At 42.3% G+C, this 13,603-nt stretch overlaps 1 protein-coding gene across 1 annotated transcript in view; it reads left to right on the top strand.

Moving 5' to 3' along the window:
• Nucleotides 1–443: 443 nt before the first annotated feature.
• OSTN (osteocrin) overlaps nt 444–13,603 on the top strand; it is a 34,837-nt gene continuing 21,677 nt past the window's right edge. The window contains exon 1 of the mRNA XM_045029525.1: nt 444–471. The gene's annotated coding sequence lies outside the window, so the exon portion shown is untranslated. The remainder of the gene's footprint in view (nt 472–13,603) is intronic.

A 13,603-nucleotide genomic window follows, 5' to 3' on the forward strand; every position in this document is an offset into this window, starting at 1 on the left:
ACAAGCTCACGAGGAAATGGATATTTCTCTCTTCAGAGCAGAGTTTGAATAGTGTGCAATAAATAAGGTCTGGGGCCACGCTTTGAATGATGGGGATAAAAATAAATATTCTCTAGCTAACTATGAGAAGTTAGCACAGGCCATCGTGTGCACTGAAAGAGGCCAGGGCTCTCTGGAAGAACTACGGTGTGATCATGTAACTGAAGACTGTACCATAATGTGTGCACACAAGGGGCTGTATTACAGATGAACAGGCAGCTCTTAATTCCGGCACTTCCTACTTTTGAGAGTTTGACTGTGAAACTTCAGCATTCTTTTAATGCAACTTTTTTGTAGGTCATTATGAGCAGAGCAGCTTTCATCACAAAGCACTTTAGAGACCGTAGCCTGATCCTGGTCCCACAGAACTCAAAAGGTAAAGACTAGCCTTGACCTGGGTGGGAGAAGGATTGGCCCTCTGCGGGATATAAGGTACCATCCATTGCTGGAATTAGGTGCAGGTACAGTAGAGACAGTAAAAACAACAAGGAGTCCTTGTGGCACCTTAGAGACTAACAAATTTATTTGGGCATAAGCTTCCGTGGGCTAAAACCCACTTCGTCAGATGCATGGAGTAGAAAATACAGTATGGAGGTATAAATACACAGCATATGAAAAGATGGGAGTTGCCTTACCGAGTGGGGGGTCAGTGCTAACGAGCCAATTCAATTAAGGTAGAAGTGGGCTATTCTCAACAGTTGACAAAAAGGGAGGAAAAATCACTTTTGTGGTACTAATGAGTTCAATGTAATCAAGGTGGCCCATTTCAAACAGTTGACAAGAAGGTGTGAGTATCAGCGGGGGGGAGTTCATTTTTGTAGTGTTGTAGTGTTCACAGTGAGCACTCATTGGGGTTCAAGACAGCTGTTCAGGTCAGTCATGTTCTGCCCCTCTCTATTTACTATTTGTGAACATCCATGACAATAGTACTTTTGTTTGGAGAATGATTGTTCTTTGTGGGTGAAATTCACCCCTATGCAAAGAGCCAGCCTAAGGCCTATGTGAAATTTCAGTCCCACTTGAGCCCTACAAGTCCTTGTGCTGAACCTTGGCACAGGGATGAGTTTCATGATGTACAAATACCCATCTGTGCATGCAAAGCAGCTATTCCTGCATAAACCACAGGATCCGTTATTTGCTATTGGTTACTTGTCATTTCTCATTCTTTATATTTCTCTTTAAACCTCTGGGCCATGCAACCAGTGAAAAGAAAGAATCTTACATAGCATTGGCTACACTTAAAATGTTGCAGCATTGTTCTTCCCGTATAGCTACACCAACAAACCCTTCTAATGTAGAGGCAGCTCGTACTGCCAAAAAGGTCCTTTTGCCAGTATAGTTTATGCCAGTTCCCTGAGAGAAATAAGCGATAAGTGCATCCTCACGAGGGCTTTTCCTGTCACTGCTGTGTCAGGAAAAAAGCACCAACCAAAACCCAAATGAAAACAAAACAAAAACACACACCACCCCTAACTGATATAACGATGCCAGCCAAACTTTTACGTGTAGACCAGGCTTGTGACTTAGGTGTCTAATCACATAACAGAAACAATGAACAATTGTAAGGAGCAAATAAATTCACAATTTCCAATGCTGAAGATAAAAGGTCTCAGTTCATCAGATAATTTCATTTGTCATGAAGATCCAATTAGTGCTAGATGAGATGCAGCCACCTCTAGGGGGAGTTAATTGGCTAATTAATGTTTGCAAAGAAAATTGAAGATGAAGAGCATTATGCAATTTATAATTTTTGTTGTTGCTCTTTGTTATAATGCAGCAGCTGTTTAGCAGATTACAGCATCACTACACAATGGTTTAATTATGATGGGGCATCATCACTGAATGGGTATGTTTCTAGTGGGGTCCCGCGGGGATATGTTCTTGGCTCTACGCTATTGGACAATTTTATTAATGCCTTGGAAGAAAATATAAAATCCTTACTGAAAAAGTTTGCAGATGACACAAAAATTGGAGGAGTAGGAAATAATGAAGAGAACAGGTCATTGATGCAAGGCTATCTGGATCACTTGGTAAACTGGGCGCAAGAAAATAATGCACATTTTAATATGGTTAAATGTATAATACATCTAGGAACAAAGAATGTAGACCATACTTACATAACGGGAGACTCTACCCTGGGAAGCAGTGACTCTGGAAACGATTGAAAAAGGGAGTAGATAATCAGCTGATCATGAGCTCCTGCTCTGGCCAAAAAGGCTAATGCGATACTTGGATGCATGAACAGGGGAAACTTGAATACGAGCAGAGAGGTTATTTTACCTTTGTATTTGACACTGGCGTGAGCTGCTGGAATCCTGTGTCAGGTTTTGGTATCCACAGTTCAAGAAGGATGTTGATAAATTGCAGAGGGTTCAGAGAAGAGCCATGAGAATGATTAAAGGATTAGAAAACCTGCCTTACAGTGATAGACTTAAAGAGCTGAATCTATTTCACTTAATAAAGAGAGATTAGGGGGTGACTTGATCACAGTCTATAAGAATCTACACGGGGAACAAATATTTAATAATGGGCTCTTCACTCTAGCAGAGGAACGTCTAATATGATCCAATGGCTGAAGCTGAAGCTAGACAAACTCAGACTGGAAATTAGGTGTAAATTTTTACCAGTGAGAGTAATTAACCATTGGAACAGCTTACCAAGGTTGTGGTGGATTCTCCATGACTGACAATTTTTAAATCAAGACTGGCTGTTTTTCTAAAAGCCCTGCTCTAGGAATTATGTTGGGGCAGTTCTCTGGCCTGTGTAGGACATCAGACTAGATGATCACAGTAGTCCCTCCTGGCCTTCAAATCTATGAATCTCCAGATTAGTAAGTGAAGAAAATGTTGGTGTCCATTTGAAGTAACAGGAATGTTGGAATTTGGCCAGAATACCAGAGCAAATTTATTAAGTGTCATGGGATCTTTAATAATCACAAGTGGCCAAAGGCTTCGGTTTTACATCTCAGCTATAAACACAGCAGGTGTGTTTTTGAAGTAACTTCTATGGGTTAAATTGGGAGTAACTCTCCTGAAGTCAGGGCATTTGTACCAGAGCAAAACGAACATAAATAAGATCAGAATCAGGCCCCGCAGCCCCAACTCCACAGCACCATACTGAGGATTGGTTCAATATTGACTAAGAGGGAAGAATGTGGCCTGCTCGTTATTATTATTTATTACTATTATTGTAGTAGTGTCTAGCGGCCACCAATCAAGGAACAGGGCTCTGTTGTGCTCGGCGCTGTACATACATATATAACAAAAAGATGGTCTCTGGTTCCCTTTCCTCCAGCACCAAGCGTTGGTTGGAGACTCCCATCCAGGCCCATCTGGACTCCCTTTATTAGTATTGACGGGGTCCAAGCCCAGAGTAGGATGACTAAGGGTAATCATGTGCCCCAGTCCGTTTTCGCCAGACCTTTGCCATCACACTCTGCCTCATCATAGTAAAGCCAAAGTGAATTCCACTTTCTTAATTCTGTGGATGTGACTAAAAAGCTGTGAGTGGGTGTAGAAGAGGGTAGGAGCCCAGCCCTGTGAGGAAAGGTACTGCCTGGAACTGCAAAAGCTGTGAGGTCAGTGTGGAGCGCTGATGATTTTTTCACATAACCACATATCTTTCATTTTGGCAGTTCTGTGCCACAAAGCTAAACTCTAACCTTGCATTCAATTTCATGCTTCTATAGCCACATTTGTAATTAGCTTTAAGAGGAAAGTATGTGTTTCACTGCAAAGGCATATACTTTGCTACACTTTGGCGGGTCAGTGGCTCCTTAAAAATGTTTGGCTGGATGGATCGAAAAGAGTTTATTTCAGGTAATGAACAACATCAGCACAAATGGCTACACTGGGCAAAAGAGTCAGTGTAAAAAAAAAATGGACCCCCTTGTTTTTTTCCTTACCTAAACCTGGAAGACTAAACTGATTCAATCCAGGTCATCTTATATTTAGTCAGAAACCTGTTCACAGTTACATGGCTCAGTGGACTTGCCTTTCATTTCTAGGTTGCCAGTTTGACGCCACACCAGGTTGATAGAGACTAAAAATTGCCACCATGTGATGGTTTTTTTGGTGATCCATTTGAAATGAGCTGGTGTACTGTCTGTGCAGGCCCTAGAGGACATCTGTCCATATCACAGAAGCCACCATCACCATGGGTAAAGCTCTTGGTTGTCTTGGCAGTGGGGCCACGGATTTGGGCATGTAGGATAGACTGTATTTTTCACTCCAAGACATGTCCTTTCCCCCCATAGTTGGGGAGGTCAGAGGAAAGCCTGCCTTGCAATCAACTGTCCTGGATTATTTATTATCAATTATGGTCCCCAGGATGCTTCTGATTTGGCTTCTCCCACAAGTACTTAATTTAGACCAAATGGCATTTTAGACATTGAAAACTATTAATAGAAAATCTCTTATTGACTTTGATTTTGTAAATTAACTTCACTTTGTGGGTTTTGCCCTTTCATAGTCTGTGTAGCTGCAAGGAGTCACCTTAAGTGGAAGTGACACAACAGAAAGCTACGTTTGACAGCTCGCAGGTTTAATAATCGAGATCCTAGGATGATTCTTTCCCTCTGGAGCAAAATGTATCTTTATTCAGAAAACATGTGTGCACATTGTTAATGCACAATGTATGCATTACGTCTTTTGGGGTGTGTGTGTGTGTGTGTGTAAAGAGACATTCTTATAGTCATCTGCTCCCTGGCAATATCCACACACAGGAAAAAAAAAAAAGGTGATTTAACAATGATTAGTCCCATTCTGTACCAGTTCAGGACCTGAAAGTGTTTCCATCCTTCCAACTCGGATTTCGAGGTTTGATATAACCCAGCCATACTTACTTGCACGTTTGTAACTGAAAACGATAGTGACTATATAAATATTAAAGAGTCCTGTAGCACCTTATAGATTAACAGACGTATTGGAGCAGGAGCTTTCGTGGGTGAATACCCACTTCGTCGGATGCATGTAGTGGAAATTTCTAGGGGCAGGTATATATATGCAAGCAAGAAGCAGGCTAGAGATAAGGAGGTTAGTTCAATCAGGGAGGATGAGGCCCTGTTCTAGCAGTTGAGGTGTAAAAACCAAGGGAGGTGAAACTGCTTTTGTAGTTGGCTAGCCATTCACAGTCTTTGTTTAATCCTGACCTGATTGAACTAACCTCGTTATCTCTAGCCTGCTTCTTGCTTGCATATATATACCTGCCCCTGGAAATTTCCACTACATGCATCTGTCGAAGCGGGTATTCACCCACGAAAGCTCATGCTCCAATACATCTGTTAGTCTATAAGGTGTCACAGGACTCTTTGCTGCTTTTTACAGATCCAGACTAACACGGCTACCCCTCTGATACTATATTAAAATATTGCAGCTTCTCTGATCATGAGTTCATGATGTGGTCACCTGGCTTTGGAGCTTTAAAAAAGACACGAATGGGTAGAACACCATGTTTTACTAAACCGAAGAAGGCACCATACTTTAAACAATCCAAAATGGCTGACACAGCATACAAAGGTGTAATAAAAGCAATATTCAATGTTCCCCTCCAACAACAACAGCATCATACAATGCTGGGCTAGATTCTATTCTTAGATACATTTATGTAAGTCTGGTGTGATTCCTCTCCACTTTGGCGTTGCTCTGGCTTTACGTTGTTATAACTGAGATCAGAATCTGGCCAGCTGACTTCTGAGGTCAAAGAACCACCTGCTAGGCTCTCAGCTGATGTAAATCAGTGCAGTGCCATTAACTTCTGCAGAGCTACAATGATTGATGCCAGCTGAGGATCTAGCCCAAGGTGTTTAGTTCCTTGGCATCAAGTATAATAATCCTCAGACCTGCTTAAAATGGGGCTTTCTTTTTTCATGAACATTTTAGAGAAAAACAGAGATTTTTGCTTTCATTGGGATTTTTTGTGAAAATTTTCAGTTTTCACCCCCCAAAAAAATTCAGATCATTTTGGTGGGAAAAATCCCACTTTCTCTAACTTTTTAAATTTCCCCCACTTTTTTTCCACTGGAAACCCCTATTTTTTATGTCAGATGTTTTAGCAAACATTGTGACCAGCTCTAACAACCACAGTGAACTAAATCCTGATGTTCTTACTCCATCCTTACTCAAGTAACATTTCCATTGAGTACAAATTGACAGCATATGGCCCAATCTGAGAAAATGTTCTATGCCTTTGGCAGTATTTCACAGTGATTATGACTGCTGGGTAGCAGGGACTCTGAAAAAGATTTGGGAGTCATGGTGGATAACCAGCTGAACATGAGCTCCCAGTGTGATGCTGTGGCCAAAGGGGCTACGGCAACCCTGGGATGTATAAACATTGGAATCTCAAGTAGGAACAGAGAGGTTATTTTTCTTCTGTTTTTGGCAGTGATGCGACCTCTGCTGGAATCCTGTGTCCAGTTCTGGTGCCCACAATTCAAGAAGGAGGTTGATAAATTGGAGAGGGTTCGGAGAAGAGCCACGAGAATGATTAAAGGATTAGAAAACCTGCTTTAGAGAGAGAGACTCAAGGAGCTCAATCGATTGAGCTTAAAAAAGAGAAGGTTAAGGGGTGACTTGATTACAGTCTGTAAGTATCTACCAGGGGAGCAAATATTTAATAATGGGCCCTTTGGTCCAGCAGAGACAGGTCTAACCCGATTCAGTGGCTGGAAGTTGAAGCTAGACACATTCAGACTGCAAATAAGGTGTAAATTTTAAATGATGAGCATAATTAACCCTTGGAACAATGTACCAAGGGTTGTGGTGGATTCTCCATCACAGATCATTTGAAAATCTAGACTGGATGTTTTTTTTCTAAACGATCTGCTCTAGGAACTATTTGGGGAAGGTCTATGGCCTGTGCTCCTCATGGGGTCAGACTAGTGATCACATTGGTCCCTTCTGATCGTGCAATCTATGAAAAGCAGGCACTATACAGACTGAGTTATAAACTGCAGACTTCTACAGCTTTGGAGCCATGTCATTCCATGGCGATTTATGCAAAATGCCCATTGACTTTGGTGGAGTTCAATCTGCGGGATGATGGGTGAAGCTCCTTGTTGTAAGGAGGGTGTCTTCCTCTGAGATTGTGCCACGCCTGGGACTCCACTTTTGACTAGAGCCTCTGCTTGCTACTAAACTGCAAACAATAAATCAACATGAATGGATCCCCAGGAGAATACATCATTGGAATTCGCCCTGTGATGGACTGAACCACACCGATGTACCCTGTCGTCACGTCACAAGCTGGTGATGATAGCAGGAAAGCTGCTTGAATGAAGTTGCCTGTTCTGGAGTGCCAGCAATGTCGCAAATGCATCGTAGTGGAGAGCTCCATTTTTTCCATGAAGCTGCTCATTCTGATTCTGCAACACTTACTCACCTGGTGAGTACTTACTTACAGGAGTAGGCCCGCTGAAGCCAGTTAAAATCAGTGAGTAAATCTGCTTAGAAATCATGGTCCAGTGCTTTGTGTGTAGAGACTAGAATTCGTCTTAAACTTTGACATGCTCATGTTTGTTCCAGACAAATGAGCAGAATTCTAGTTAATATTGTTCTTTCCACAGTAACATTGAAGTAATAATAATGTACCCGAAACACAATCAGGCAGCCCCTTTAAGAGCAGGTCCTGCGAGCCCCGGCATAATTGGAGAATTGGCCCTTTAAGAGTGGGGCACACTGGGAAATGTAGTCTCCAGGAGAGATTGTTGGTAGTCGTATGACTGCGGGAGGGGTTAGTTGATTGGCCAAGATGATTATATAACTAGCAGCCCGCTGTTCAGGGGAGGGGTAGGGGAGTGGAGGTGCTGGTCTCAGGCTGGTCTGCCCATGGTAGCAGGCTTGGGAAGACGGCTGGTGGAACAGAGCAGGAACGAGAAGGGCTCTAGGGTCTGGACAGAGAAAGACCCCAAGGCGGGATCAGAAGGAAGTTGTATGGGTGTCGTATGGTGCTGAAGGGAGATAATGCTTGTAGTTATTTATGGAGCCCGGTGGCGACTTGCAGCCAGGGTAGAATCGAGTCTCCCTTCTGTGGCCCTGAGCTGCTGAGCCCAGGATGGGGCTAGAAGAGACTGTAGTCCAGTGAGGGAGAGTGTGACCCTGGGAGGCTGCAGCTGGGGCAAGCAGGGGAAGAGCCAGGTAGTCTAAGGAGGGAGGGGAGCTATTGTTTCCATTTGGTTTGATCTGTTAAGTATGGAAGGGGCGGACTCTTGTGTCTTAGCAGGCGGGCTAAGGCATCCCAGTGAGCCACCAGCCCTGGGGGCTGGAGGAGCACAAGGTGAAGACTATGGGTCAGTTGGAAGGGGGGTGGCATGATCATCGGGGTAGCTGCTGCATCATGCCTCAGGTGCAAGTCCCCACCGGGCTCCATAAATAAGTACAAGCATTATCTCCCTTCAACACCGTACAACATCCATGAAGGTCATGAACGGTGCCACCCTGAAACACCCCAAACAAATCCACAAGTCAGGCTGATGAAGGGCTAGACTGCACCACCTCAGGCAGACGATCCCTAGCATAGTCCCATTTTGAGTAAACTTGCACCAACATGAGCAAGTGTCTGTCGGGACAAAATTCTCCCACAGCCCTGGCTGGCGAAAGCCAGTCATCTTTAAGCAGATTTAATCATTGACTTCAGCTGAGGAAGCGTAAATACCCAGGATGCGCCTGCTTTTTTAGTAAATGGAAAAGAGGTTTGTGGGATGCTGAGTGACATGGCCAGCCCTCCAATGGCAGCACATGGTAGACAATGTTGAATAGAAGTGCTTACACTGAGGTAACTTTGCAGTGCATTGTTGTATGTGGTATTTAGGGCCCAGTCCAACCCCCTCTGACTTCAATGAACTTTGATTGGACCCTTGGGCCCCTATTAACATGAATTCCTGACACACCTTGGTGAAAAGTCACCTCCAGGGCTTAATTTTTTGGTTGCCATCAAGTATTAGAAGAAAATAGAACAGCTCAAACCAGTGTCTCTCAACCCTTTCAAGTTGGCAGCCTCTTATTCAAAGTCAAAAAGCTCTGCATCCCCTTTACATTTCCTATAAAAGAGTAAAAAACATGCATCTGTGACAATTAGGGTGACCAGATGTCCTGATTTTTATAGGGACAGTCCCGTCTTTTTCTTATATAGGCTCCTATTACCCCCCATCCCCTGTCCCAATTTTTGACATTTGCTGTCTGGTCATCCTAGTGATGATGGCAAGCCTGTCTAACTTATTTTGTGGGTTTGGAAAGTTTGACAGAAAATACTTGATCCTGAAGGATCAGGACCTCACGGGAGTCGGGGAGCCAGATTTTCTTCTCCTCAGATTGCCATGAAGTTTTCAACATCTCATGACCTCCTCTTCCCCATTGCCCCTGAGTTGAGAAACGCTGCATTCAGTTGAATTATTTATTTTATTTGCATTTAAGATAAAAGAGACCGGTCTATGGCTCTAGGTGCTCTAACATAGTTATACAGAAATACAATGAGATGAAAGGCCACCAGCATTAAAATCAGCAGTTCCATAGGAGCTCAGTCAGCCAGTCTCCTACTCTCTTCATCATCTAGGAAGAGTGCCCTCAGCCTTCTCCAGCTGCCCTGTCTAATAGCTGTCTTTTGCAGCATGCCCAGAAAGTCACCAGATTTAGGCTATGATTTAGTTCGGGATTGGTTGATTTAGTTGGGTTTGGTCCTGCTTTGAGCAGGGGGTTGGACTAGATGACCTCCTGAGGTCCCTTCCAACCCAGATATTCTATGATTCTATGTTGGATCCATGGGTGTGGGAGGGAGGTTTTGGAGCCTACAGGGTGAAGACCCTGCCAGCTGCTCCCTCTCTTTCATAACACGGGGATCTAGCTTGAGCTGCCTGGCTGACTCGGGCTGTGGTAGTGTGGCCTGGCAAGAGAGGTGGTCCCTAGGTAGGCTGGGGCCAGAGCACTTAGGGCTTTCTAAACCTTAAATTCCACCCGGAGACCAATGCCGACCCCAGAGCACAGGTGTCACGTGCTCCCAGCAAGATGCTCTGCTCCATAAGCAAGTTGCTGTGTCCTGTGACAGCTTCACTCTCTGAATGGTTTTAAGATATAGCAGCCCCATGTAGAGCACATTGCATCGTCTAATCGTAAGGTCACAAAAGCAGGGATAACAGTGGCACACTCCACATCCGAAAGGAAGGGCTGCAGCTTTGGAACTAGACGTGGCTGGGAAGAAAGTTATTTTGCAACAGACATTTCCAGTTGTATGGTTTCTATCAGTTCTACCACATTTTGCTGTCCTCCTTGCCTGGAGAGGGAGTTATGCTTTTCTTCACAGCTAGTTAAAATATTGTCCATTTCTTCTTTTATAATCATCTTCATAAGGGCAGATGGTGAGCCAGTAGTTTTAGTTCTGGGGCTACCAAGTTTTCAGAACACTTTTGCAAGCCAAACACATAAGAAGAAGCTACTTATAAAATTTCTTCTTGTTACCTACTGAGTTTTGGTAGGGTTATTGCAAAATCAAAGCAACAACAGTGACAAAAAGACACTGTATTGGTCAGCTTCTTTTGTCAAATAAACAAGGGGTCTGCAAATGTTCATACAATGGATTCTCCACAAGCAGGAATTTTATGCTTCTTAAAGATTGGGACAAAGAGTACTTTGCATTGTACGAACCATTCTGCAAATGGAAGAAGGAGGACAGGCAATAAAGAAGATGACAGACTCACATTTGCCTGGTATTTCAGGCAACTAAATGGGCACCATGGCTTTGCCTATAAAAAATGGCCCTCTGCTTTCACAGCTGGTACTCTGCTGCAGTTGCGATAATGAAGATAACAGTTCATACCCCTGAAAGACCTAAGTCCTTATGACAGATGTACAAAACAGCCTGCCTTTCCATATACCCCTCAGTGAATTTACAACAGCAATAACCAGCTAATAAAAATGCACTATTTGTATTTTTTCTCTCTAAAGTACATATTGCCCTTCTACATTCATTCCTGTAGTCCCATGAATTACTGTTGTTTAAAGACGTTCCAGGACATCATGTTTTCTCTATTATTGGTTGCAATACTAAGAGCTCAGAGGAAAGGTAATGATACCAAAGATTATTCCTCTCCCAGGAATGTCTCGGATTCTTTTTTAAAAAAACCTAGACCTTTAATTACAACCTAATCAGCTCGGTCCAAACAATAAATATAACAAATGTGAGGCAAGAGTGTGTGTGTGAGTGTGTGTGAGTGAGAGGGAGAGAAAGGTTTAGGGCAAGGATCAGTGGAAAATCTTTAGAAATGATGTAAGTGAAAGCAAAGGCAGGGATTGGAGTGTGGAGCCTACAGCAGAGACTATAAAAACTCTGAAAGAAAGCTAAGCATTAGGGATAAGTTAGGGTGGGAGATCCTAGCAAGATCCATCAAAGTTGGGGTTGCTTGTATCCAAGGCAAGGTAAGATAAGCGAGGAACTGGGCTGTGGGGGGCGGAGGGGGGTGTCTGGGATTTTTGTGTGTCTGCTGCTTTGTTTACAGAAACTCTTTCAATATTTGCTTTCTTTGTTAAGTATATGAACACTGAACATTTTGAAATTAACAAGCAAGCACAAAATACACACATACACATGTCTGATGGGAAAAGTGCAATTCCTCTGGGCATTTTGGGGTACAACAGTAAGAAGCACATCTCCCAGTAATTTGGGTACTGGAAATGAACTAATAATAGAAGATAGAAACATATTTCCGTTAGCTAACGAGTTAGCATGTAAACAAGTAACGAGTTAGCATGTAAACAGCGCATCCCTATTAAAGAGGCTTTTTGCTTTTATGCTTGTGCAGTGCTTAGAAGATGTAAAGTGCTCTCTAGATGCTAGATAATAGTGGTATTTTACTTGTTTTTCTTTGATTTTTCCCTTTTGCGTGTTATGTTCTACTCAGAATAAATCAAATGCATTTTATGGCTCTAAAGGAATTAAAGAGCCAATCTAGTTAAATAGCGCGATTGATTGCTTTGCTTTAATAAATAACGGATTTTTAGTGACATGTTTACATGGATGTTACCTGTAACATGTTTTAAGGCACAAGATGAAGAAATTAGACCAGGGAAAGCTCTTAGCCAGCAAGTTCTTTATTCTTTTCCTTTTGTAAAGCTCCTAAGTCTACAGAAGAGCATTAAGGATCAAGGGACATCCTAATATCAATGATGGGCCAGATTTGGAGTAACTCAGGTTTGCATTGTTGTAACTGAAAACATAGTCTGGCCCAGTGATTGTAATTGTGCTTTCTTCGTACTGGGCTCAAAATCTCTCTCACTCTCTCTGCCTCCGTAACTGGGGTCACTTAGTGTGTAAATGTAAAGAACTTTCAGGTCTGCACTCTGGAGGCTGCTGAGGCAACAGGGGGAGTTTTCTTGGGGAGCCAACATGGGCTTTGTTCACTGGGGTTCAAATCTCTGCAGTTCTTAAAACACAGGAGCGTGCACTACCGGCTTATTTGGCTGTTCACTTTAGAAGCAGCATCCTCTCTAATGGGTAGAACATAGGGTTGAGAATCAGGAGGATTATTCATGATGCTGGGGCAAGTTAACTTAACTTCTCTGGACCTCAATTTCCCATCTATATGATGGAGATGATCCTGCTGGCCTTTCTTTGTAGAGCACTTTGAAGTCTATGGATAAAAAAACCCACTGTGAAATAAATTAACAAGATTATATAAGTGCAAAGTTTTACTGTTTGGAGCAATGGTGTTTATCAATACTCCTGGTAAAATCCTGCCCTGCTGATTTCAGATGGATCAGGATTTGTATAACTCGAACTTCGTCTAACTGCTAAGTGTATCTCTGAGTTCTAGGACTGTTATTTTACTGAGCAAGTTCAAAACATGCATCAACTGTCTACAGATTGCTGGTCATATGATTGTAACTCACCTTTATATTCTTCTGAGTTTGCCCAAAGAAATAGATCACCTACAATTTCAACCTACAATAATCTTCACTCAGATATCAATTTTTTCTTCACCAATAATCAGTTTTGATCTTTGTTCACAAGGGTAATATATGTCTGTCATCCATTACATCACAGCTAATATTTGAGCCATTTATCTTACTATTGTAATGACATTCTTCTCTTTTTCAGAGGTGATCTTGAGAGCTTTATCTATATAATTATGGAAGTATATTTAACTGGCTGTAATGGGCACTATTCTCCTCTCAAATAACATAGTCTGCACTTATCTGTACGCAGAACTTCCACTTATGTCCCTCCATTGTTAAGAAAAGAGAAATTTCCTCTGCACCTGTGAATAAAAACCTAGTCTATATCCCTGTACATTTCACCTCTGTATATTTCCTCTTTCTGTTGTTTTAAAAGTTTGTTTTCTTTATTTTTAAATGCTGAAGGCATGCAAGCCTGTGACACTGAAGAACTGTTAGTTCTTATCCTGAAAAGCAAACAAAACTTTTTAAAAAAGAAGTCTTAAAATGTAAATGTAACTGTGATTAGAAACATTTAGAAAAGTTGGCTTGCTTATTTGGTAAATATATAAATGATTTAGGAGCTGAGCATTTGTTGGCAATGGATAACAGTCTAATAAAGTTTTGTTTTCCATAGTGCATAC

The sequence above is a fragment of the Mauremys mutica genome, chromosome 9 (assembly GCF_020497125.1).
Source record: "Mauremys mutica isolate MM-2020 ecotype Southern chromosome 9, ASM2049712v1, whole genome shotgun sequence".
NCBI lineage: Eukaryota > Metazoa > Chordata > Testudines > Geoemydidae > Mauremys > Mauremys mutica.